Genomic DNA, 27,344 nt, shown 5'->3' on the forward strand with positions numbered 1-27,344 from the left:
TCATCACGGGCTTTCCCGGCCAGTGAGCCAATTATAACTACTACCCGGTGGAAATGTAAAAATAAAAGATGGATGGATGAGTGCAGAGCCCTTAGGGCAGGGCCTTCACAATTGGAAGGAACCATGTCATTTCCTCAGTTATTTAGTTGAAAAATAACCAATGTTTTTTTGAGGTTTGCAAAGGATTCTGGGTAACAGAACCTGGTGAGAGACCAGCAAGTCACCCCATCCTGGATTTCCCTACATGTCTAGTTTTGAAAAACGCACAGGTTTGGTAGATTTCCTTAGGTGTCGGCTGAACTAGAGGCCAAAATCCACAGCCTGGCACTTTCCAAAAAACACGTCATGTATAAATGTGATGTGTCCATGTTGCGTTTCCTTTTGCGGGCATTAGGCCTACCCATGCAAGTGAGGTACCATTTTTATCAGGAGACCTGGGAGAACACCGAATAGAAGAACAAGGGTATTGTCCCTTGTCTTTTCCTACATTTTTTCCTTCCAATCGTAAGACAGTGTGTAAAAAAGACATCTATTTGAGAAATGCCCTGTAATTCACATGCTAGTATGATGACCCCGGAATGTGCAAAAACCACTGCTTCTCAACACTTTGGGGGTGATTCTAAGCTTGGCGGGCGGCGGTAGCCGCCCGCCAAGCGGGAACCGCCAGAAGACAGTACCGCGGTCAAAAGACCGCGGCGGTCATTCTGGGTTTCGCACTGGGCTGGCGGGCGACCGCCGAAAGTCCGCCCGCCAGCCCAGCGGGAAACACCCTTCCCACGAGGACGCCGGCTCAGAATGGAGCCGGCGGAGTGGGGAGGTGCGACGGGTACAGTTGCACCCGTCGCGAATTTCAGTGTCTGCAAAGCAGACACTGAAATTCTTCGTGGGGCCCTTCTACGGGGGCCCCTGCAGTGCCCATGCCATTGGCAAGGGCACTGCAGGGGCCCCCAGGGGCCCCGCGGCACCCCCTACCGCCATCCTGTTCCTGGCGGGAGACCCGCCAGGAACAGGATGGCGGTAGGGGGTGTCAGAATCCCCATGGCGGCGGAGCGCGCTCCGCCGCCATGGAGGATTCTCAAGGGCAGCGGGAAGTCGGCGGTACACCGCCGACTTTCCGTTTCTGGCCGCGGCTGAACCGCCGCGGTCAGAATGCCCAGCGGTGCACCGCCAGCCTGTTGGCGGTGCTACCGCCGACCTCCGCCATGGCGGTAATTACCGCCAGGGTCAGAATGACCCCCTTTATCTTGTGTCCATTTTGGAAATACAAAGGTTTCCTTGATACCTATTTTTCACTCTTTATAGTGCAGCAAATGAATTGCTGTATACCCGGAATACAATTAAAACAACTTGCAAAGTGCAGCTCCTTTAATGGCTGTGGGTGCCTAGGGGGCTTTAAGAACCTACAAGCCCTATATATCCCCGCAACCAGAAGAGTACAGCAGACGTAACGATATATTGCTTAGAAAATCTGACATTGCAGGAAAAAGTTAAAACATGGGGAGGAATGGCTGTTTTTTTACCTCAATTTCATTTTTTTTTTATTTCAGCTGTTATTGTCTGTAGCAAAACCTTGTAGGATCTACACAAATGACTCCTTGCTGAATTGTGAATTTAGTCTACTTTTCAGAAATGTTTGGCTGTCCAGGATCCAGCATTGGTTTCACACCCATTTCTGTCACTAACTGAAAGGAGGCTAAAAGCACACAAAATATTAAAAATGGGGTATGTCCCAGTAAAATGCCAAAATTGTGTTAAAAATGTGGTTTTCTGATTCAAGTCTGCCTGTTCCTGAAAGCTGGGCAGATGGTGATTTTAGCACTGCAAACCCTTCATTGATGCCATTTTCAGGTAAAAAAACACAAGTGACTCCTTCTGCTGCCCTTTTCCCCATTTTGTTTTTAAACAAAATTTGCGCTGTATTTTGGCTAATTTCTTGGTCTCCTCCAGGGGAACCCACAAACTCTGGCTACCTCTAGAATCCCTAGGATGTAGGAAAAAAAGGACGCAAATTTGGCATGGGTAGTTTATGTGGACAAAAAGTTATGAGGGCCTGAGTGCAAAGTGCCCCAAATAGCCAAAAAAAGGCCTGCCACCTGAGGGGGAAAAGGCCTGGCAGCGAAGGGGTTAAGGTTATGGGGTTAGGTAGAAAGACCAACTTCACTTTGCATTTTAAGAGCATCCTCGTCCTGTCTTCAAGATGCTCCTGTTCCAGTATTGAAATCTTAAGCAATAAGCTTAAGACTTCAGTTTGAGCTTTTCCACTGATTGAAGCAAAGTTTGCAAATCATTTCTCTCTCCTTAAATGTAGAAATGTATGAATGTGAGGGATATATTGGCTGACAAGGAAATATCTGCTGTCTGTGTTCAAGTAATGGAAGATGTGGCAAGAGGCAATGTAAGGGGTTTTTCAAACCATTTTATTTGTAGGTTTCTGGGTATGTTTGCAAGGCATTAGGGTGCCTGTAGATGTGCAATTTGTTTAGCCCCTAACCAAGGGCCTGATTTAGAACTCAGTGGACGTGTTACTTCGTCGCAATGATGATGGATATCCCATCCACCGAAATCGAAATCCTATAGGATAGAATGGGATTTAGATTTTGGTGGATGAGATATCCATCACCGCTGGGAAGGAGTAACCCATCCGCCGAGTTCAAAATCAGGCCCCAAGTCTCTTGAAAGGGAATAATTTTGTTTCTTTATAGGAAGTCTTTAAATGTCTGGATCATTTCTCTTGTTGGCGACACCAGCAATGTTCCAATTAATGATTTCCAGGCCCTGATTGGTTGCTCAGTTGTTGACTCTTAGTCAGGAATTGCCTTTCCGAATGAGCTACTTAAGGTTTTTAAACTTGAGGCAGTCACTAGTTTTCAGCTTGACAACATGGTCTGGACCCGCAGGGCAGTTGGAGGTGATGGATTTCTGTATATTGGTAATATCTGTGTATCCATGTTATCTCTTTTTTCAATAGAGCGATAGTGAGGCTGGAGCATTTGTTTTGATCCATAAGGATTATGTGGCTTTTGTTAGTCTTGATGGTTAACATGAAACTCTTCCTACTTTTCTCGTTTCTGTACTGGTGTAAAACTGAGTAAATAAGGTGCCTGTGGTGATGGTGAATTTTGTTGAGGATGATGGTTTTAGTATGTTCAGCGCTATTGATGATGACAGTGGCGCACCTGTAATGAAGTTCTTATTTTCACCTCTACGCCAATTGAGAATAGGTCGAATGGTCTTTCCTGAGCAGTTAAACCTGCATGTTGTTCTCATTCTTGCCACCAGGTTTCTACACTCGAGTTGGGGAGTTGTATTTATGAAAATTATGACTCCTGAAACGTGTTATTATATTTTCTTTTTCCATGAAGGCCCTTGCAGTGGAATAAACATTACATTTTAGAGCAGGTTTAGATTCACTCTTTAACACTAGTGGATATGGGGAATTTAAGCTGTGCTCAGCTGCTATAAATGAAAAAGTCGAGGGTCCTTGAGTCAGTCATCAGTGTCTTTGTCCTAGAAACCTACAACTCAAGAACGTTAGTGTAGTGCTGCTTAATTTCTTTTGAATTAAATTAAAAGTATTCATTTTCTTATTTTATTTCACAACAACATATATCTGCACATTTTTTATTAAAAACCATACTATTTTATTTTATCTAAGCATATCCATGTAGGTATATAACTCACAGACATGCCAGTCATTTACCACCACCTTTACGATACCATATGTGCAGTAATGAAATGCATTTACCACCCCCTTTCCGATACCATATGTGCAGTAATGAAATGCATTTACCACCCCCTTTCCGATACCATATGTGTAGTAATGAAATGCAAATAATACATTAAAACTTTTCTTTTTTACAAATTTAAATAAAAGGACTCCCAAATTTCACATATTCACTGAGTAGTTGCCATCGAAGTCTGCTGGTTCCAAAACATGTGTGGCATATATTAAATAGTGTCCCTCCAAGGCCACCAAGGCTACACCAATGAATACAAATATCTGCTGTTAAATATGTAGACTTGTATCTATGGCAAATGTCCACCTATTTAATTAATGTATGCTCCTCAGTAATATTTTTGCCTCTCCACCTCCTGATCGGGATTACACTTCTATGGAGGTCTTCATCAGGACATGGGTCCAGTCGGCTTCAGTTCCCTATAGGGTGTTTCTGGATTCCAGCGTTTCACACGTACTTTTGTGACGTTGCTTAGAGATGACGGAAAACCTTTCCCAGCTTTTCCACTTTGAGGGTGAACTAGAAGACCTTGCTACTACTAAGCTGAGCAATGTCATGCTGAGTTTTTAGTGAGCACTCACTTGATTCCTAGAGAGGACATGGAACTAATGGCTGAATGAAGGACTCTCTACTTTTGTTTTTGTGACAGGTCCTACCATCAGCATTCATTAATGTGATAAACTCCATATATGTAGATACTATAAAAGGCATTTAATATTTACTTTTCAGGTATGCTATTATTTAGGCCTCCATAAGGGTCAAGGTTCTCTTCTGTGAATTTGTGACACTTGTCAAGATTTGTGGGGTGTGTTGGTCAGGTCTTTTAAAGCAATAGCATTTTGCCTAGAGTGGACTAATTATATGAATTTGTGGTAGAGTCTGTGGGAGTTGTGCCTAAACTTCTTCATTTAGTGCAGATGTGAGTTAACTCCGATGGTCATTCGGGATTGTCGTTGAGTCCACACTACCACCTGGGTTCCTCCTGGCTCACTTGTCAAAGACTATGGGGCATATTTATAATGCCCTAGCGCCACCTTGTGCCACATTAACTTCATTATTTTTTAACATTGATGTGCCCAACGAGGCCAAAATCCCTGCGCCGTATTTACAGGGTGGCGTAATACATGCAAGAAAGGTTTGGGAGAGTTGGATCTTACTTCAAAAGGTGGTCTGATGCCCTCTCCCATGTTAATTTTTGTTTTTTGAATTGTAGTTTTGGAAAGCCCAAGCGCTCTAAGTATGTTTCTGGGTTACGTTTTGAGCCCAGATTGAAGCAACTCTAGCATTTAAACCTGGAATAACCCTCTGCTATGACCATAGGCTGCTCAACAGGTGGTTTTATGGCAAGAAATGAGCTGAGCATTACACATAATATTCTTTATTCACTTGCAGCACTTTAAGGAACTTTTAGAATTTTAGAAACTTGAGTGAACACACAATAGGAATAGAACACTCCAGTTCCTATATTAAATCCATGCCATCTTTCTTCTTTTGATTGGTGCTCTTCAGGAGATAAGTACATTTTGTCTTTTTGTTCCAAATGCCATTTTCGGTTTAAATTTTAAGGGTGTTTGAGTGTTTAACTTGAGTAACATTGAGATGGCTGCTTCAAATAAATAGAAACAATTACTGTTAACTATTTTATTTTCACCAGTTAGTATATTTCTTTTGTTGTCATATTTTCCTTTTCGTGCTGAACATTTGCCTTTAGTGAAAGAGGGTCGTGATTTTGTAACTTTTTAATTGTGAGGTAGCACTGTGTTTTTACAGTAATATTGTGGGCCTAAATATACCTTGAAGGTTACTACGTGGCGGCTGTTGTGGTCAAATGCTGTTCTCATGCTCCATCGTGCGCTCTTGTGAATACTTACAACTAATTGGGAGAGGTTTTCTGAGGAGTAAGGTAAGGAGGGGTTAAAGAAGGGTTGTGAGGGGTTTAGAGAGGGGCATGAGCCCACCCACAAAAGGGTAAGACCATTGCTATTTGCAAACTCCAATCCTAAAATTACTATAGCCAAAATGGTCCTAAAACAGTATTAAACATATTCCAGAGCAGACCTGGAGAAAGGCCAGCACCCGGAATGGCTAGCCACTTGTGCCACAGCACCCTCTCATTGCAAATAACGGTGGTAGGAACTTAAAATGGAACCCCATAGGATTTTTTTTTTAAATAAATAAATGTTAACTTTTAAAAAGTATATGTAAATGTAATTTAATGGTAACAATAAATATATTTATAAATACATGTTATTTTACTCATAAAATATTTAATAACCTTTTGAATTTAAAAATAAATTTAAATTTATTTTAAAATAATAACTAAACTAAATAAAATTAGTTCAGTACAGAACTTAACGTAATTTTTATACATAATAAATAAATGTAAAACATTTACTTTAGATGGATTGTTTTACACAATTAAAAAATATATAAATAATTAAATTAATTAAATATTTAACTCAAAATATCTTTAATGGTGTTTTAACATTTTCCTAAATTTGTTATACCTTTCAGATAAATATATAAAATTAATCAACATTAACATTTAAAATAAATGTATTTTCATGATTTTTTCTAACATCAATAAAATGTATATCTTGTGTCCATACTTTCCCACAGGGATATCTCTGCCCTAACAGCAGAGGTCTCCATCGAGTGTGAAGATCATGAAATACAGTTGCAACTTTAAGGTTGTATGTAACATTTTACTGACTTCACCCTTGTTTTAGTGGGGAGGGACATGTACATCCACACCTTTGAGTAACGTTACACTTGTAAATCATAAACAGCCAAAATTGTGAATTATTCAAAAGTGTAGAGTAAACTTACACATGTACATTTTCTTTAAGTGTACCTTTGTGAGTAGCACCCAGAGAGAGTCAAGTTAGATTCAATGAAGGTGTGATTAAAATTGCCAGGCAGGAGGGTAAAAGTGATAAAACAGGAAATTTGATGTCTGTTGAAGTTTGAGACTGTAAGCTTGAGAAGTTTGACATGAGTGGCTGGTCTTTTACCTTCATCGTTTCAAATACTGTCCCCAGGTCCACTGCATTGCAGACCTTGGTAGCAATTGAATAATGCAGGTTAGCCAAGGATGTCTGGTACGTAGACAGGATGTCTGTGTCAGAGGAAGCAAGGGAGTTACTGAGACGGTTGGAGAATTTGGAGGCATGGAATGATCTGTCATTTTCTTTCTACTCCTTTGGACTGCAGCATTTTGTAGATGCTATCCAAAAGCTCTAATCTTCAAGATGCATCCACACTCTCAAGAGAAAGATGAACTTCACTGCTGAGGAGAGAGACCTTGAAGTGAACCTTGTTATGAATCACTAAAGAGACCTACATGGTGCAATTTCATACACCCCCAGTAGAGAAGGCAGCCATGCCTCTTTGGGGATTAAGACATACACTGTGGAGATCTGAAAAAGAAGTGACAGGATGAAAGGAGGCAGGCAAAGGAAAGCTTTCTAGCTTACAGATTCTTAAGGCTCTTCCTAAAGCTCGAGCATTTTATTTGTCCTAATATGTGGCTTGCCTGTTCCATGAAATCCTAACACCAGACTGGGTAAGAACTAAACCCCTATTATTTCCAACTACATGTCAACTATATTAGAGCTCCCACTAATGCCACACTGCTGTCCCTTACAGATAGGCACATATGTCACACATGCAGCTCACCCAGAGCTTACCCCCCAAAGCTTCACAGGTTCTATATTTCTTATATACAATCCTAAAGTCAGGTTCATTGTTTATGACACCTGGAGCTGGGGAAGCCCCTTCTATGGCAGAGCTACAATCAGACAATACCCATATATGCAATCCTGCCACACTGGCAGGCATGACACACTACTTTCAATATCACAACCACACTCTAGAAACTTGTATATGTTTGTATGTCGTGCCTCAATACTGTTATTAATATATCTACTTTATATGTCCTGAGACAACGTACTCAACACAAGCTCATAATGCAATTGAATCAGCCTAAAATATTTTCATCCATATAATTATAATTATATAAATTTACCCTAAACGTTCTTTATTGTCAGCCCACCCTCCTCTTGCTACCATCTACTCTGCCCCTCCAACAAATGTATCAACATGTGGACTTTTCACAGACATCAGAAGGGTGGTAAAGACTGGTAATTTTACAGCCAGGTCAATTGTGAATTGCTGTAGCATATTTCCCTGTCTATACATGTGAGCATGTTAACAATGTAATTCAGTGCATTATAAGGATAGTGAATCATCTTTCAATAATAAGTCCAATAGGTGAATCAATATGTCCGATGTCTTTCTCCTCAGAAGACAATCTAAAAATATGTTTCTTTATTGGTAAGTATGCATTTCCTGACACCCACTCTATCCACCTATTACATCACTGCAGACACTTTTTGATTGACATCCTCTGTCAATGTACCTAGCTATCACTGACCACATCTCATTGTCTACCTATAATTGACACCTTCCCAATAGCTGTCACTCAGGATGGGCCTTTGTGGATGTTTATTTTCTGTGTGACATTAGATTGTTACTACACCCTTGTACTGTTTATTTTGGCTTTTTTCAATTCTCTAAAACTGTTTTTTAACATCTTCAGTGATACAACAGCTGCTTGTGTTCACACTACTCACTAGCTTTTGTAATACATCACTGGACATGCTGCAAGCAGCTATTCTGCCTCCTAGGTATATTTGCACCCTAATAATTATACCACTGTTTCCATTTGATATGTTTCAACCTTTCTCATTTCTAAGAAATATTTTTCCATGTAGCCATCTCTCCATTTGTGAATAATATGTCATATCTCCTGTTTACATTTATTAGCATTGATACACTTGTGTTACCTATTACATTTTCCCTCTGTCTCAATGTAAGATTCGTAAGGTTTATATTCACACTTTTCTGCAGCTGCTGCATGAATGACCATATGTACATTCCCATTTTATGGGACTCTTCCTAAGGAGTTGACATCAAGGAAACACACAATGCTCTTATAGCTCATGTATAGGGGTGCATTGTAAGCAACAAATAACATTATTTGCAAATAATATTTCAGTTTTACTTGGTGGAGTGTCATCTATGCATTATTAGCTAATATACAATATGTTTAACTTTTGCTTATGCAACCTATTCAGTATCTAAGTATCAAGATCCATTACTCTTGACTTGCAGCACCTTGGGACAAACATCCTATAGGTGATGCCATACCATCTATAAGCAGAGGACAGTGTGCAGTCCTGGAAGAATACCCAATCGATCTTGCTGGCCGTCAGTGTTGAAGACAATCAGATTCTTGGCCCCACGCAGCATGATACCTCCAAGAATCATCGCAGATTACCAGCTGTCTGTCTCCTAGGGATCTTGCCCAGATAACAGCTAATAAGCCATGGTAATTTGGTCCTGCTATGCTGGGCTCTCCTCCAGCCACCCCCAGGCTACAGATATCTATTTTGCCTTTCTTGTTCCATCCTCACATCCAGGTTAAACTCAGATCTTCTTTCAATCTTTGAGGGAGAGGAAACCTTGTGTATTATTAACTTTTGTCCAATTGAGCAATTGCCCACCACAACCTCTCAGCTGTCAACCAGCTAGCTGTGTCCCATGGCCACACATGCTGGTAAGGGAGTTGGCATGAGAACATCCTATCTCTTAGAGGATTGTTTTCTCAACTGCATTCAACTGTGGATGAGGATAATTGTCAACTGTTGCATGGCTACCCAGCAGGACTCCCAAGGGCAATTGACAAACAGACCTGTGTCTTGTACATCATAGATAAATATCTCCAAGACATTGTGACGCTGCACTGAAAACATCTCAGGGTGCTGAGGGAAGAGTGTGCAAAAATACATGCCTTGGGCATTCAGCCTAGACTGGCTCTCTCATAGACAGGCCTGTGTCCAGCTGCATAATTCCTTTTACATAATGTTGAAAATGGTGCATGGGTTTTAGGGATAAGTCAAAGGCATAAGGAAAGGGAGAGCAAACAAGGGAAGATGTCTTAAGGAAGATGTGTCAACTTGGAGGGAGGTACCAACAGAACAAAAATGCATCAGGAACTTGAGGATACAAGTCTATGTAGACGGGCACTTGGTTACAATGATAAAAAAGAGGCAAATTGTCCAATAAGTGCTCAAAACAGTGTTCCAAAGTTTTTTATCTTGGATGGATGGAGTGGAATCGTTCCAAAGCTAATATCTGAAGCAAAAGCCAAAAGATTATCTCAAATTTAAACTCCGTCCCCCAGTCCAGATGTGTATTAGAAACACTTCTCTGGATTGAGGGCAAAAGTTCCTGGTCATCCTCTGGTTCAGTCATGAGGATTACCCATATCTCTTCCTCATGCACAAGCATTTAGAGTGTCTAGGCACATGTGGTGGAGGAGGGAGACATACAGGGAGGCACAATGTTAGCAAGTGGGTAGAGGCAGATCTCTCAAAGAGACAAAATGACAAAAATCCTGGAGGATAGGAGGCAGCAGAGCTTTCTATGTTCAGTCTGTGCTTATTGCTGGGCCTTCAATGCTGATATCACCTCTTGGAGGCCCTTAGAGAACAGTATATGTAATCTGAATATGTAATCTGTTGCCTCATGGCCTCCTGAAAAACAGCCACAGTAACATACTGAGGGACCAGGGCGGAGTTCTACTTGAGGGCTCAGGGATGTCAATGTGAATGCTGAGCTTGCCTGCCAAATTTGAGGGGAAGAACTAGAAACATGGACAGCAAAAGCTGCAGCTTAAGGTCCCATTTTGTGGAGGCCTCTTATTTGTTGGCGGAGGCAGCTTCAGAATGGCCTCTTGGGACACCACAGATCTATCTTCTGGGTCAGGAGGCCTCCTTCTGGCATCTAGCATCCAATGCAACAACTGTCTCTGTGGACTCTGCAGTCTCTACCCAGAGTATTTTTGACGATCAAGTGACTCTCAGTGGTTACACCTTCCTCACTGGTGCCTTCTCCCTCCTTCTCATCTTTAATGGTGGTGTCTTCTAGCTGCCAGCATTCTTCCTATTCTTTGCTCCTGTGCCCCTCACTCACAATTTGGACTTGGCTGCCTGCTAAAAGGAAAGTAAGAAAGGAAAACACTAATGAGTGTGTGGGTCCACTAATTCATGCATATGAAATATAGCTTTCATCTTTCCAAAGTGAATGTTACAAAGAGTGGCACTGTCACATACACTACTCTCCATTCCAGTGCAAGATTAGAATTCCCATGTGTCACTTTTAACAGTGGGTGTCTGTCTTTAACAAAGGTGCAACTGAAGGACATGTTACTTCACCTTCAAGGAGTGTGCTTTGTCTATAATATACACATAGAAACATCAACTTAAGACATGGGATGCCTCGACTTACTCAAGCTATGTAACCCTTACATCTCCTCATGATGGCAAATAGGTATGTAGGCATGAGTCTAAGGGTAACAAATAATGACTGATGGGTGCAGTATGCAGCACTAATATCTGGATTTTTGATGGCGGATAATTCTAAGTTGCATTGTATATTAATGACATGGCTTTATGGGTGTGATACGATGTCAAAAGGTTTAGTTTCACATTCTGTATGATCTGTGTTTACATAGTATAATTTAAATTGACAATGTTGTAAAATTAAAAAGGCAATATGAAGATGGTGGTCTAACCATTCTCAGAAAAAAATAAGATTTTTATTACCAAGTTCCTGATTGTGAACTTGTGATACAGCATTAAATACTTTTATTACAAAAAAATCTATTCCTTAGGTAACTTTAATGGCACAAATACAGACAACATGGCCATAATAAGAAATATAAACATGAAACTAAAAATATTTAAATATGCAGATGAAATAATTCATGTTCAATATGGCAAGACGTACAGCTGTGCTCCTGCTTGTGCACATCCAGCTAAGCAAGGAGGGTCTGCCAGGCTATTTCTCAGACAATTATGTGCAGTGGGATACCACAAATAGATCTTACCTGTTCTTTCTGGTGTACTCAGTGCTGAAGGTTCTCCCAGCAACACAACTCTAGCTCTACAGGTTTGAACATCTACACCATGCAGCACCTGGAGGTGCCAAATTTCATTCATGCTGCATTGTTCAGCTGGGCGTTTAGTTGCTCATAAAGCTACATAGCGGAGGCAGAGAGATCTGTTACGAATGTGTAATAAGGAGGTAACAACATGTCTATGGTTCTAAATGGCAGCATGGTGCACCTGACAATATACTGTATTTACATAACAGAAGAATGTGTATACTAAAATGTGTGGATGTACTACTACTTATGTTATGTGTCATGCTTTGCTCAATACACATGGGTTGTACTGATCTAAGTTGAAATGACAAGTGTATGTTAGACCTGACAGCAATAGGGTGGTCATCCCCCAACTTTTTGCCTGCCTCCCTCCTATTTTCTGTCACAGTTTTTGCTGGTTTTAGGACTCTGCACACTTTACCGCTGCTATCCAGCGCTCTCTCCCTTAAACATGGTAGCATTGGTTCATTCCCAATTGGATTGTTTGATTTACTTATAAGTCCTAAGTTAAGTGCACTACATGTGCCCCGGGCCTTTAAATCAAATGCTGCTAGTGGGCCTGCAAGGCCTGTGTGTGAAGTTTCACTGCTACTTTGACTTGGCATTTAAAAGTACTTGCCAAGCCTTAAACTCCCCTTTTTCTACATGTTGGTCACCACTAAGGTAGGCCCTAGGTAACCCATGAGGGGTGGTGCTATGTAGGTAAAAGGCAGGACATTTACATCTCTGTTTTATATGTCCTGGTAGTGAAAAACTCCTAAATTAGTTTGGCACTACTGTGAAGCCTGCTCCTTTCATAGACTAGCATTAAGACTGTTCTCATATACTTTTTGAGTGATAGATTCTGATCTGAAAGGGGTAACCAGGGCATTTTTAGTATGGCCAGAATGGTAATAGAAAATCCTGCTTATTGGTGAGGTTGGATTTTATATTACCATTTTAGAAATGCCACTTTTAGACAGTGACCATTTCTCTGCACTTAAAGCCATCTGTACCCTACAGCCTGCCTCCAATGAATGTCTGGTCTGTGCTGGTTGACAGCCCCTTGTGCATTTCACCCAGACAACCACAACAACAAACACAGGTCAATCAGTCACATTTGCATTCATCTGCATATTGAATGTGTCCTTCTGGTTCGGAAGGGTGGAGGGCCTGACATTTACATTTCAAAGGCCAGTGGCCTGCCCTCACACAATGAACTGATAAATCCCCCACTGGGACCTTGGCAGACAGGACTGGGCTGAAAGTGGAACTTGTGCCCCACTTCAAGGGAATTTATGGGTATATAAACTGGGTCTCTGACCCCACCAACTCAAACACTTCTAGACCTACACCTGCACCCTGTCAGAGGAGTTGCCTGGCTGCCCAAGTGACTCATCTGGACTGCTGTGCTGGAAGGGACGGCTGCCCTGCTGGCCTCTGACGTTTCTGAAAAGACTCTGGGGGTGATTCTAACCCTGGCGGTCGGTGTTAAAGCGGCGGCCAACCCGCCAACAGGCTGGCGGTCCAAAAAATGGAATTCTGACCCTGGCGGGAACCGCCAACACAGCCCGCCAACTTAACACTCTGACCGCCGCGGCGGTACAGACAAACAGCGCGGCGGTCACCGCCAACAGGCAGGCGGCAGACAATGTACCGCCCACACTATCATAACTCACCAATCCGCCACCTTTTCCGGGGCGGGAGCACCGCCGATAAAAACACGGCGGAAACAGACTACGAACGGGAAAACGCGCACCTCTACGCACTCCACGAGGACGGAGGACAGCATGGAACCCGAATTGAACATCATACCTGCTCTCGTCTACCTTCTCATCTACCACGAGTACGAAGTCCGGCGCAGACGACAGCGGTGAGTACTGCACCTACGACACACGGGAGGGGGAGGACGAAAGGTTACGGGCACACACATATGCGACCCTCCCCCCCCCAATCATGTACTCACCAATGCAGAGCACCAAGTCACAGTGACACCACCCAAACACCCCTGAAAAATGCTAGGACATAATCATATTTGGAATAAATATTTATGTACCAAAAAGCTCCAGAAAATTAGCGTACAACCATGAAAGATATCCACAACAAAACAAATGACATACACATCAGTGTATGACTGAAGTACCAAGTCCTGCACATCCTACCAATTCAGCATGTCCGTGGGCCAAAGTCTTGAGAAACAAGGGCAAAGCCCACACAGGAGACCTGAGTCCTTTGGAGAGAACACTGCAGGGGCATCAGATGTAAAAACTACAGGCACCTCAGGGGGAAGGGAAGGGGGGGGCACCACAGCCACATGAGTCCACGACGCCAGATCCACGAGGAGCCACCATGCCCACCGTTCAATCCTGGGGAGTGCAAAGCCACAGTCTCTCAATGTCTCTACAGTGGGTGGGCTGCCCACTGTTCAATCCTGGGGAGTGCAAAGCCACAGTCTCTCAATGTCTCTACAGTGGGTGGGCTGCCCACTGTTCAATCCTGGGGAGTGCAAAGCCACAGTCTCTCAATGTCTCTACAGTGGGTGGGCTGCCACTGGACCAACCTGGGGAGTGCAAAGCCACAGTCTCTCAATGTCTCTACAGTGGGTGGGCTGCCCACTGTTCAATCCTGGGGAGTGCAAAGCCACAGTCTCTCAATGTCTCTACAGTGGGTGGGCTGCCCACTGTTCAATCCTGGGGAGTGCAAAGCCACAGTCCATCATGTGAATGACAGTCTCCACTGGTCAAGGAGGAGGCATGGTGGGCACAATGAACCATCAACGGTGCTTGAGACGGCGGGGCCCAGCGGAGCGGTGCTTGAGACGGCGGGGCCCAGCGTAGCGGTGCTTGAGAGGAAGGGCCCAGCGGAGCGGTGCTTGAGACGGCGGGGCCCAGCGGAGCGGTGCTTGAGAGGAAGGGCCCAGCGGAGCGGTGCTTGAGACGGCGGGGCCCAGCGGAGCGGTGCTTGAGAGGAAGGGCCCAGCGGAGCGGTGCTTGAGACGGCGGGGCCCAGCGGAGCGGTGCTTGAGAGGAAGGGCCCAGCGGAGCGGTGCTTGAGACGGCGGGGCCCAGCGGAGCGGTGCTTGAGACGGCGGGGCCCAGCGGAGCGGTGCTTGAGAGGAAGGGCCCAGCGGAGCGGTGCTTGAGACGGCGGGGCCCAGCGGAGCGGTGCTTGAGAGGAAGGGCCCAGCGGAGCGGTGCTTGAGACGGCGGGGCCCAGCGGAGCGGTGCTTGAGAGGAAGGGCCCAGCGGAGCGGTGCTTGAGACGGCGGGGCCCAGCGGAGCGGTGCTTGAGACGGCGGGGCCCAGCGGAGCGGTGCTTGAGAGGAAGGGCCCAGCGGAGCGGTGCTTGAGACGGCGGGTCCCTGTTCAGCGGTGCTTGAGACGGCGGGGCCCTGTTCAGCGGTGCTTGAGATGAAGGGCCCAGCGGAGCGGTGCTTGAGACGGTGGGGCCCAGCGGAGCGGTGCTTGAGACGGCGGGGCCCTGTTCAGCGGTGCTCTTCTGCACCGCGGGCCCTGTTCAGCAGTGCCTATCTCCACGGCGGGGCCCTATTCAGCGGTGCTCTTCTGCACCGCGGGCCCTGTTCAGCGGTGCCTATCTCCACGGCGGGGCCCTGTTCAGCGGTGCTCATCTCCACGGCGGGGCCCTGTTCAGCGGTGCTCTTCTGCACCGCGGGCCCTGTTCAGCGGTGCCTATCTCCACGGCGGGGCCCTGTTCAGCGGTGCTCTTCTGCACCGCGGGCCCTGTTCAGCGGTGCCTATCTCCACGGCGGGGCCCTGTTCAGAGGTGCTCTTCTGCACCGCGGGCCCTGTTCAGCGGTGCCTATCTCCACGGCGGGGCCCTGTTCAGCGGTGCTCTTCTGCACCGCGGGCCCTGTTCAGCGGTGCCTATCTCCACGGCGGGGCCCTGTTCAGCGGTGCTCTTCTGCACCGCGGGCCCTGTTCAGCGGTGCCCATCCAGCAGGTCAAGGGAGCCAGACCTGGCCTGGACTCCCTGTTCAGTCGCCCTCGGACCGTGACGTATCTGGACCCTTCGGGGACGGACTCCTGGCCTCCTTAGTGTCCTCCTTCCCAGCTGGGATGTGGCATGTGGGGTTCACCTTCTCCGCGCTCCTGCTGCCCTTCCGCTCCTTTGATGGGGCTCTCGGGCCCTGGCCTCCCCCAGATGGTGTGGGTGGTGAAGTGGCCTCACATTGCTCCTTGGGGGCAGCCCTGTCAGTCCTCGCACGGCGGTCCTTGGTTTTGCGGGTCCTCTTGCCGGGGGGGGGGCTGGACGTGTCCTTGCTGCAGCTCGATGTGTCACTGCTGGCAAAGGGTGGGCTCCAGAACCCAGGCACAACAGTGACACCCGAAGCTGGGCTGGTGGTGGCTGCGGTGCTCTTGGGACTCTTTGAAGATGGATGGGGGGGGTCATCGGGGGGAAAGAGGTTAAGGTTAGCCAGGAAAAGTTTTTTAGGACCAAGGTAAAGGGTAGGAGTAGTGGAGATGGAAGTGGAGGTAGAGGAGGTGGTTGTAGGAGAGTCAGGTGTGCTGTCATTGGGTGAAGGTGCTGGTGCTGTAGGCTGTCGTGAGGTGGATGGCTGTTGGGTGGGTGGCTGCCTGCGTTTGTGTGTCTTGGAAGAGGGGGTGACAGACACAGTGGGAGAGGACACAGGGGACGTGTACATGGCAGTGGGGGTGGTGACTGCACGAGTGTGGACTGTACTGGAGGGTGAGGTGGTGATGGAAGCACTGGCTGATGTTGGGGTGCATGCAGGTGTGAGTGTAGACGTCACAGGGAGGGAGGAGGGAGACGAGGAGGAGGGGGACACAGGGGTGGCAGTGGCTGTTGGCATGTCTGCATCTGGGTGTTGCTCGGGTGAGTGTTTGCGGGATCTGTGGTGCTTGTGTTTGGATGAGCTGCTCTTGGGTGTTGAGGTGTGTGCAGGCTGGTCTGATGGTGTGGATGGGATAGGCTGAGGAACAGGAGACAGAGACAGGCTGGAGGCAGTCAGAAGAGGGAGGCTGGAAACAGGGGCAATGGCTGCCGTCAGTGCTGAGGCCAGAGCAGTGAACGCTCGTTGATGGGCAGCCTGACCCGAATGAATGCCCTCCAGGTACGCATTGCTCTGTTGCACCTCCCTTTGCACACCCTGGATGGCATTCAGAAGGGTCGTCTGCCCAACAATGAGCGTCCTTACCAGGTCAATGAGCTCCGCACTGAGGGCAGCAGGGGCAACAGGGGCAGGGGCTGAGGTGCCTGGGGCGAAGGAGACGCGCGCCTTCCTGGGCGAAGCGGCACGGAGCGAAGACTGAGGGGCTGCTGGGAGGGCGGGGCTGGTGCGCTGGGTGGCGGCTGTACCTGTAGAGGCGGGGGGCACGGATGTTGCCGCCACCCCTAGGGAGCTCCCATCCGAGGACGTGTCGCTTTCGCTGCTCTCACCAGCGGTCCCCGTCGTGGTGCTCCCCTCGCCCTCCGGATCACTGGTGCCCTCGGTGTCTGTTCCTGGGCCCACCGGGGCCTTGTGTCCTGCAGCTCCCTCGTGCTCCGATGCCATATCTCCTCCGCCTGATGATGCTAATGCACACATGCACAAGAAGATGAAGAGAAAGGGTGGGGGGAGAAAAAAGAAGACTAGGTTGAGTGCATGCAATGTCAACACCGTTGGCGGAGAGGACAGACACAGGTGCCTAATGCACTAAGCCGCGCATTCGGGGTACACTACTCAGTACTACTGACTAAGACAACAGGCCAAGAGTCGTCAAACGCGCACATGGGAGATGCTGGACCTTCAATGGCTGTACTTGTCACCCTACAGAGGTGGGGGCCGGGGGCACAGGGCCATGCCTAAGGGAGAGGACTACACTACAGAAAGCGCCCTGGCCTAATGTCACCCACAACCCTCCTCCCCCACCCAGACGCCTCCACTGCGCAGAAAGATAGGAGAATGTGCTGATACTCACCCCCTTGTGTCTGCTGTGATGTCTTAAAGCGCCCATCCAATTCAGGGTAGGCCACCGCCAGGATCCGGGACATCAGGGGGGTCATGGTGCGACTGGCACCCCTCCTAGGTTGGGAGGCCATCCCCAGCAGTCTTTCTGCGGTCTTCCTTGTCCCGCGGCGGATGTCCTCCCACCTCTTGCGGCAGTGGGTGCCCCGTCTGTTGTGGACCCCCAAGGTCCGGACTTCCTTGGCGATGGCAAGCCAAATATCGATCTTCTGATGGGCGCTGACCTATTAGACATGTACAGGGTGGAAAGGAGGAAATCATCAATGGCCTGCATGTTAGATGTAATTGCCCCCCCCCCACCCACTTTGCCATATGGCACATGCTCTCATCTGTCGGGCGTTGCACTCCTCATTCGCCCCCCACCCCACCCCACCAACTTACATCCACCCCAATCCACACAGGCATAGCCCATTCCATTAGCACCCGGGGTACTCACTTGTTGGTCTGGAGGACCGTAGAGTAGCGCATACTGGGGGAGGACCCCATCCACGAGCTTGTCCAATTCTTCAGACGTGAAGGCAGGGGCCCTTTCCCCAGTCACAGCAGCCATTGTATCTTCCAGACCGAGGTCACAGCAGCACTTGCAGTATAGGTCCTCTCCTGTGGATGATCAGGTCTCGAGTGATTAAGCAGATAGAAAATGGCGGTCACGTCCGCGGCGGTGCGTACCGCGGCGGTGCGTACCGCGACCGCCGGCGCACTTCGTTATTGGCTCCTGAAACCCATAGGCTTCAATGTTAACCAATGCGGCTTTGCGCCGCGGTCTTCGACCGCCACGGTGTGCCCCGCCAGCGCAGTGACCTCACATCCCATTGTCCCACTTCACAGGTCAGGCAGCCGCCATTTCAAGGGCCCACATGGCTTAATTTTGACTGCGACACACAGGCCTAGGCCTTGCATTGCCACACATACACGCCTTTCAACCCATTGCCATTCTTTAACTGTGCAAGATGTCTGTACGTACCTGTGGTTGGCTGACTCTGTGCTCCATGTTGTCCTTCCTAGGCAACGTCCGCTGGGACTTGGGATGAGAAGGAGGAATCCTCGCGTGTACCGACCGCTGGTGGACCTGTCGACAATGGAAGAACGCCATATAATCCTTCGATACCGACTTGACCGTGCCACTATCTATGAACTGTGTGCCCAGCTGGAGCCAGCGCTGATGTCCCCCATCCGCCAACCCACAGGGATTCCCCCTCTGGTGCAGGTTTTGTCAGTCCTCCATTTTTTGGCCAGTGGGTCATTCCAGACCACAGTGGCCATGTCATTTGGAATGTCTCAGCCTATGTTTTCTAAGATTTTGAGCAGAGTGTTGTCTGCCCTGATGAAACTCATGCGGAGCTACATCATTTTCCCCGAGGAGGGTGACTTGCCCACAGTGAAGGGTGATTTCTATGCCCTTGGACATATCCCCAACATCATTGGTGCCATTGATGGGACGCATGTGGCTTTGGTACCCCCAAAAGACGATGAGCAGGTGTACCGAAACAGAAAGAATTATCATTTGATGAATGTCCAGGTGGTCTGTTTGGCTGACCAGTACATCTCCCATGTAAATGCCAAGTTCCCAGGGTCAGTGCATGACGCGTATGTGATGCGAAATAGCAGCATCCCCTATGTGATGGAGCAGCTACAGAGACAACGTGTGTGGCTAATAGGTGACTCTGGTTACCCCAACCTGCCGTGGCTACTGACCCCAGTAAGGAATCCCCGGACAAGGGCAGAGGAACGCTACAATGAGGCCCATGGGCGTACAAGGAGGGTGATTGAGCGAACCTTTGGCCTCCTGAAGGCCAGGTTTAGGTGCCTGCATATGACTGGTGGATCCCTAATGTACTCACCAAAGAAGGTGTGCCATATCATCGTGGCGTGCTGTATGCTTCACAACCTGGCTTTGCGACGCCAGGTGCCTTTCCTGCAGGAGGATGGTGCAGATGGTGGTGTTGTAGAAGCCGTGGAGCCTGTGGAGAGTGAAGAGGAGGAAGACTCTGAGGACGACACAGACAATAGGGACAGAGTGATACAACAGTATTTCCAGTAACACCCAGGTAAGAATCACCCACGCCATTTCACAATTGCTTCTAGCCTCCTGCATCTATACTTTCTGTAGTTCCCCACAGATGTTTTTTATTAATTTATGCCTTTCCCTTCCCTTCTCAGTGCTGTCTGACTCAGTACCTGACTTCTGCTTGGTTCGCCCATGAAATACAGCGTATTGACATTGGTATGTTGTCATGACTAATTGACAGAACAGAAATTGAACAGTAATATGTTATCCCTTTGTTAATAATACAGCATGACTCAAAACAGGTTTGTGTGCAAAATGTGATTTATTTACAGTGCTAGATACCGGTACATGTGATTCTAAGGGTGATGGGTGGGGGTGGAGGAATATCCATGGCAGAGTCCAGTTCTCAGTCTCACAGGTGCATTGTTCTTTTGCCTGTGGAAGGATGGAGCATAGGCAGTTCATGGTTGGACAGGGTGGCAATGTGGGACAGTGGGAAGACTTGAGGGGGTATGTCCTGCTGGCGGGGGTCTTGACATCCTACTCTGTCTTTTTCTTTGGTCTCAGGCTCCTCTTACGGGGTGGTTGTTCTTCAGCAGGAGGTGGGGTTCTGGGGGGCTGTCGAGGTGTTGGGACCTCCTGTCCACTAGCGCCGGCGGAGGTGGTAGGCTGTTCCTGGTCCGGCCTAGTGACAGGGGCCCTGTGTGGTGCACCATGGTCCCGCAACGCGTCCTCTATCCTGTGGAGGGCCAGGACGATGGTCCCCATTGCGGTCCCGATGATTCTCAGCTCCTCCCTGAAGCCCATGTAGCGTTCCTCCTGCTGTGCCTGGATCTCAGTGAACCTGGCCAGTACCGTCGCCATCGTTTCTTGGGAGTGGTGGTAGGCCCCCATGAGGGTGGTGAGGGCCTCTTGGAGAGTGGGTTCCCTGGGCCTCTCCTCCCCCCCCTGTCGCACAGCAGCCCTCCGAGCTGCCCGGTTTCCCCCGGCCTCTGTCCCCTGGCCGGTGTTCCCGCTCCCACTGCCCCCAGGTCCCTGTTGTTGTTGGGGTGTCGGGTTAGCCTGGGTGCCCTGTAGTGGCAAACACACCGCTGATTGAGCTGTCCTAGAGACAGAGGCATGGGCCCGCTGGGTGGGAGCTGTGCTGGTGTCGGCAGAGGGGGTCGGGTCTGGTGTGGCCTGTGTCTGGGTGAGGGGAACCGACTGCCCAGAGGTCCCCGATGGTCCGGGCTGGTCATCAGGTTCACTGTCGACAGAGCTGCTATCCTCAGTGTGGGCCTGTTCCGGTGGTGGGATGGAGACTTCTGGACCCTCCTGGCTGGTGTGTTGTCGTTCGGGTCCTGCATGGGGTAAGAGAGTTTGGTTATTGTTTCTGTGTGTGCAATAGCATGCGTGTTGTGGGTGCCCTTGTCCCCCAGTGCAGGCATTCCCTGGAGGGAGGTGTTGTGAGGGTATTTAGTGGGGGGGAGGGGTTAGTGCAGTGGTCATGCTTAGGTGATGGGTGCCCATGGTTTGTGTTGGCATGCAGGAGTTGGTGTTGGGATGGGTGGGTTGTGCTGGTGAGACATTGTCAGGAAGGATGTGTGCTGGGGGGTTGGGGGTGAGGGTGGGGGTGTGGGTTGGCATGCTGGTGGGGTGTGGGGGATATAGTAGTTGAGATGGGACTTACCAGAGTCCATTCCTCCGGCTACTCCTGCGAGGCCCTGAGGATGCAGGATGGTCAAGACGTCTTGTTCCCACGATGTAAATTCGGGAGGGGTGGGTGGGGGTCCGCCGCCAGTCTTCTGGACCGCGATGTTGTGCCTCGAGACCATCGACCGGACCTTCCCCCGTAGGTCGTTCCATCTTTTGCGGATGTCGTCCCTATTCCTGGGATGCTGTCCCACCGCGTTGACCCTGTCCACGATCCGCTGCCATAGCTCCGCCTTCCTGGCTATACTGGTGTGCTGCACCTGCGAGCCGAAGAGCTGGGGTTCCACTCTTAGGATTTCCTCCACCATGACCCGGAGTTCTTGGTCCGAAAAGCGTGGATGCCTTTGGGGTGCCATGGGGTGGTGTGGGTGAGGTGTGGGGTGGTGTATGTGATGAGGAGTGTGTTGGTGAGTGGTGCTTTGTGCTACTATGTGGTGTGTGTGATGGTGTAGTGTGCCTCAGTGTGTCTTGCTTTGGATTATCTGCTGTGTCTCTCTCTCCTTCTCTCAGTATTTGGGGTCGCAGGGGTTTGTGGGTGATGTGGGTGTGTGTTTTATAGTTGGTTGATTGTGTGGGAGTGGTGTGTGTATGTGTATCAGGTGTGTGTTTTTCAAATTGTCCAATGTGGCTGTGTTTTGGTGCTGTGTGTGTATTCTGACCGCGGCGGTGTGTAGCGCCAATGGAATACCGCGTTTGAATGACCGCCGTGTGGATTCGTGGGTCGTAATGGCATGGGCGTATTTCTGTTGGCGTGACGGTGGAGGTTTGGTCATCTCCAGTTTATCGCTGTCCGCCGATGTGGCGGGCTGCAGTGGAGGACGGATTTTTGGAGGTTTGGCCGTTATGGGTCAGAATGACCGTGGCGGTTGACCGCGGCCGCGGCGGTGTTATGGCGGTCTTCTGACCGGCGGTAAGGGCATTTTACCGCCGAGGTCAGAATCACCCCCTCTGTCTTCCCCAAAAGTGATCTCCAAGGGCTTGGATTGAGCTAGCCTCCTATTTCTGAAGTCTCAGGGCCAACAAAGACTTCGGCCCTCATCATGAGTTTGGCGGTCAGCGTACCTCCGTGGGCAGTCGCACTGCCGCAGGCCCGGCGGTGAAGACCACCATATTACAAGTCCTGGAAAGTTATCTGCAGAACACAGCCAAGTCACTGTTCAGTTCGCTAAAGCGGAAGTGCAGCCATCTCCAGCCTGGCAGTCAGGCAGCATCCCACGACCATATTATGAGGTTGCACACTGCTAGGATTTGCGGGGTGGAAACACAACCACAAAAAGCCTGGTGCAAATGAATAATAAAAAGGGAACACCCACCTTCAGGAACACAGGCACGTCCGTAGGTGCCATGTGATTTGCAACTCCTTCCAATCCTCTACCTGGCCCTGCAACTCCCAGACCAGCAACAACGACCACAACACCAACTGTAAGTACACCAGCCTAGCACACTGGAGGGAACGATGTTAGTACACACACACACAACACACACATGACAGGTGAAGCAATACCCACACACACACGCAAACAAACACCCGTACCAACACACACACACACACCAATACACACCACCACCACACATACATGGTGAATGAAAGCCAAGACTAGGTGGGTAACTTGACACCAATGGTGTAGTGTCACATGAAAACCATACATTGCTAAAATGTGCATCAACAAATGTACATACAGTCCCAAGGGCCAGTCCAAAATCCATATTGACCCGAGCACACTGGGCACAAGATGAAGCCCCAACTAGATTCCTGTCTGCAAAGTGCATACCTCCACAGGGCAAGGGCATCAATGGGGAATGCAGGCCCCTCAGTGGTGAGGGAGGGTGGGGGTGGGGAGGACTTCGTCTTGGAGAGGGTGTACTTCCGTCTGGGCCTGGAGGGGGGCCCTTAGGGGTGCCCTTAGATGGACGGTCCCTGGGCTTGCCCTTGGATGGTGGGGGCTTAAAAATGGGGGAGGGTTGGGCTTGCCCTTGGATGGGGGGCTTAGCAAGGGGGTGGGTGTGGGTTTGGCCTTGGAAGTGGAAGGAGTGGACTTGGCCTGGGAAGAGGAGGGACTGGGCTTGGGCTTTGGTTTGGCAGCAGGAGCTTGGCCTTGGAAGTGGAAGGAGTGTACTTGGCCTGGGAAGAGGAGGGACTGGGCTTGGGCTTTGGTTTGGCAGCAGGAGCAGTGGATATGACAGGGGCAGATGTGGCAGGTGGTGGAGGGGCAGTGGCAGACTGTGATGTGGGAGGCTGGGGCAGAGGAAGGGTATAAGGGCACTTGGGAGGAACAAGGACTGGGTCAGAGGTGGGGAACAGGGAAAACTCTTGTAGGTAAAGTTTTTTGGGAACACATGGGAGGTCACTGGAAAGACGTTTGGGAGTGGAGGGAGTGGGTATGGTTGTGAAGTGTGTACCTGGATGTGCCATGGGTGCAGATGCATGGCTGGATGAAATGTGTGTGCTGAGTGAATGTTGAGTGGGTGAGTGTGTGTGTTTAGATGTACTGGGAGGAGGTGGGGAGGAGATGCAGGAAGATGGCAGGGGAGAAATGTGAGTGGTGTCTGCAGGTAGGGTGGATGTCCTGTATGTGGGTGTATTGATAGTTGTGGTGTCTGCGCCAGTGGTGTATGGGGTACATGAATGGGGGTCAGAAGATGTTGTGACAGTGGCAGTGAGGGCACATGTGGCAGTAACAGTGACTGATGTGATGCTGACAGCAGGTGTGAGTGTTGTGTCGACTGTGAGGGAGAGGTGGTTGGGAGTTGCTGCAGGGTGTGGATGTTGACATGTCTGCATGTGTGTGTTGAGTGTGTGCATGGTGGTGGTGACGTCTGTGGTGCCTATGTTTGTCCTTGCATACCATGTCTGTTGATGTGGATGCATGTGGGTCAATAGGTGTGCCATGGATGGGTGAGGGGAGAGGGATGTGGAATTGGGAACAGGTAGCTGGAGGTGGGGCGGAAGAAGAAGGGACACTGGCTGCCGTCAACGAGGAAGCCAGAGCCTGAAATGATCTCTGTAGGCCAGACAAGGTACAGTGAATGCCTTCCAGGAACGGATTACACTGTTGCATCTTGGATGTCAGTCCCTGGATGGCATTAATGATAGTTGTCTGCACCACTGAGATGGACCTCAGGAGGTCAATAGCCTCCTCATTGAGGGCAGCAGGGCTGACTGGGGCAGGGGCAGAGGTGCCTGCTGCAAAAGAGAGGCCCACCCACCTGGGAGAGCTAGCACAGGCAACTGGGTGGGGAGCTACAGGGAAGGTGGTGCTGGTATGTGGGGTGTCAGACAAGGATGGTGCTTTGGTCGTCTCAGATGGGTCCGCCACCGCCAGGGAACCACCATCGCAGGATGAATCCGAAGAAGTAGTGGTTGATCCAGTCTCCCCTTGCCCTCCGTCCCACTGGTCCCCTCAGCTGAATCCTGTGGGCTGCAGCTTGCCCACTCGCCGGTGCCCCTTCTCCTTCGCCAGATGATGAGGATGCCCACAAAGACAGAGGAGGACAGGGAGGGGGAGAGAGACAGGGTGCAATTGGTCAGTGCCAGCACAAACATCATACAGGGTAGAACAACTGCATTTAGGGGGTCATTGTGACCCCGGTGGGCGGCGGTCGTCGCCCGCCTGGCGGGAACCGCCATTTGGCCGCTCCGCGGTCAAAAGACCGCAGCAGCCATTCCGACCTTCCCGCTGGGCCGGCGGGCGCTAACAATGTTAGCGCCCGCCGGCCCAGCGGGAAGGGGGCCTGCAACACTGAAGCCGGCTCCGAATGGAGCCGGCGGTGTTGCAGGTGTGCGACGGGTGCAGTTGCACCCGTTGCGCTTTTCACTGTCTGCTAGGCAGACAGTGAAAACAGGCTGGGGCCCTGTTAGGGGGCCCCTAGACACCCGTTACCGCCAGCCTCTTCCTGGCGGTGTAAACCGCCAGAAACAGGCTGGCGGTAAGGGGGTCAGAATCCCCAAGCAGCGCCGCCATGGCGGATTCGCCCAGCCGGGGGAAATCCGGCAGGAAACCGCCGGACCCGGTTTTCTGACCGCGGCGGTAATGGGCAGGGAAGCACCGCCAGCCTGTTGGCGGTGCTTCCGTCATCCGCGTCGGAATGACCTCAATGCCATATTATTATACATTATGCCCACCTCTGAACATCCTACTACTTAGTGACACCATGGGGGAAACCTCAACAATGCACATGTCAACCGCTGATGGTCTGACTGAGGCATAGCTCTACATGAGGAGTGTCATATCTGTCAAACCTGTCCAGTACCTGGCCACGAGCCATGGCTGTTGAGAAAAGCATGCAATGGACTGGACACCCAAGAGGATCCTGCACGGCTAGTTGGCAGGCCCGCTTTGCTATTATCAAGAAGCACTGTCACCAATTTGTGCATCCACCCCACCATACATGCAGTGCCTGCCAGCTGACTGAGGTCATGAATACACCCCTAGCGCAGTGGTTGGTCAGGACCAATCACAATGCACTGACACGCCAGCTCTGAAGATCCAGTTGCCATGTGCTGGCATGCAGATCTTGCAAGTAGGCGGCCACACAGTTTTTCATTGAAGGAGTCTGCCTCGCACCTACTGACTGTATGGCATTCCTCACACCTGTGATGTCAATCTTGCCCAGATGGACACAACCTATGGTGGACATCAGTGTACCTAGCATCCACACCACAGCTACCCAATTGTACCCGCCCGTGGCCATCATGTCAACACATGTCACAGGTGAGAGTGAGTACTCACCCCCATGTGGCTGCTGTGCTGCCCTCAAGCACCCATCCACCTCAGGGTAGGCTACCACCAATATGTGGGCCATTATGGGGGGTCAGGGTCCGACGGGCACCTCTCCCTCATTGGGAGGACGTCCCCAGCTGGGCCTCCGCGGTCTTCCAGGCCCAGCGTCTCAGGTCGTCCCACTGCTTTGTGCAGTGGGTGCTCTGCGAGCATGGACCCCCAGGGTCCGCACTTGCTTGACGATGGCACGCCAAATCCCCTTTTTCTGATGGACGCTTACCTGCATGTGTGACATAGACAGAAGAACATAATCATGTAGAGTGGCAATCTTGGGACAGTAGTGGACAGCACACATCTCACTTCCACACCCACATGTCATCAGCCAATGTAGCCCTCAGCCCTCCACCCATGTCCATGCTCCATTCGCACTGCCACCTACCAAGGCCCCCATCCCCATGCACACAGCTCACATACAGGACAGTGACAATGGACTCACCTGCTGCACTGGTGCCCCATACAACTGTCCATACAGGGGCAGGACCCCGTCCACAAGTGTAGGAAAGTACCATCTTGCCTGGCATGTTACCCCCATATTTCACTGTATATATGTTGTTTTAGTTGTACGTGTCACTGGGACCCTGCCAGCCAGGGCCCCAGTGCTCATAAGTGTGCCCTGTATGTGTTACCTGTGTTATGACTAACTGTCTCACTGAGGCTCTGCTATCCAGAACCTCAGTGGTTATGCTCTCTCATTTCTTTCCAAATTGTCACTAACAGGCTAGTGACCAATTTCACCAATTTACATTGGCATACTGGAACACCCTTATAATTCCCTAGTATATGGTACTGAGGTACCCAGGGTATTGGGGTTCCAGGAGATCCCTATGGGCTGCAGCATTTCTTGTGCCACCCATAGGGAGATCTGACAATTCTTACACCGGCCTGCCAGTGCAGCCTGAGTGAAATAACGTACACTTAAGTAACTTATAAGTCACCTATATGTCTAACCTTTACCTGGTAAAGGTTGGGTGCTAAGTTACTTAGTGTGTGGGCACCCTGGCACTAGCCAAGGTGCCCCCACATTGTTCAGGGCAAATTCCCTGGACTTTGTGAGTGCGGGGACACCATTACACGCGTGCACTTTACATATGTCACAACATATGTATAGCGTCACAATGGTAACTCCGAACATGGCCATGTAACATGTCAA

Source organism: Pleurodeles waltl, chromosome 2_1 (genome assembly GCF_031143425.1).
Source record: "Pleurodeles waltl isolate 20211129_DDA chromosome 2_1, aPleWal1.hap1.20221129, whole genome shotgun sequence".
Taxonomy (NCBI): domain Eukaryota; kingdom Metazoa; phylum Chordata; class Amphibia; order Caudata; family Salamandridae; genus Pleurodeles; species Pleurodeles waltl.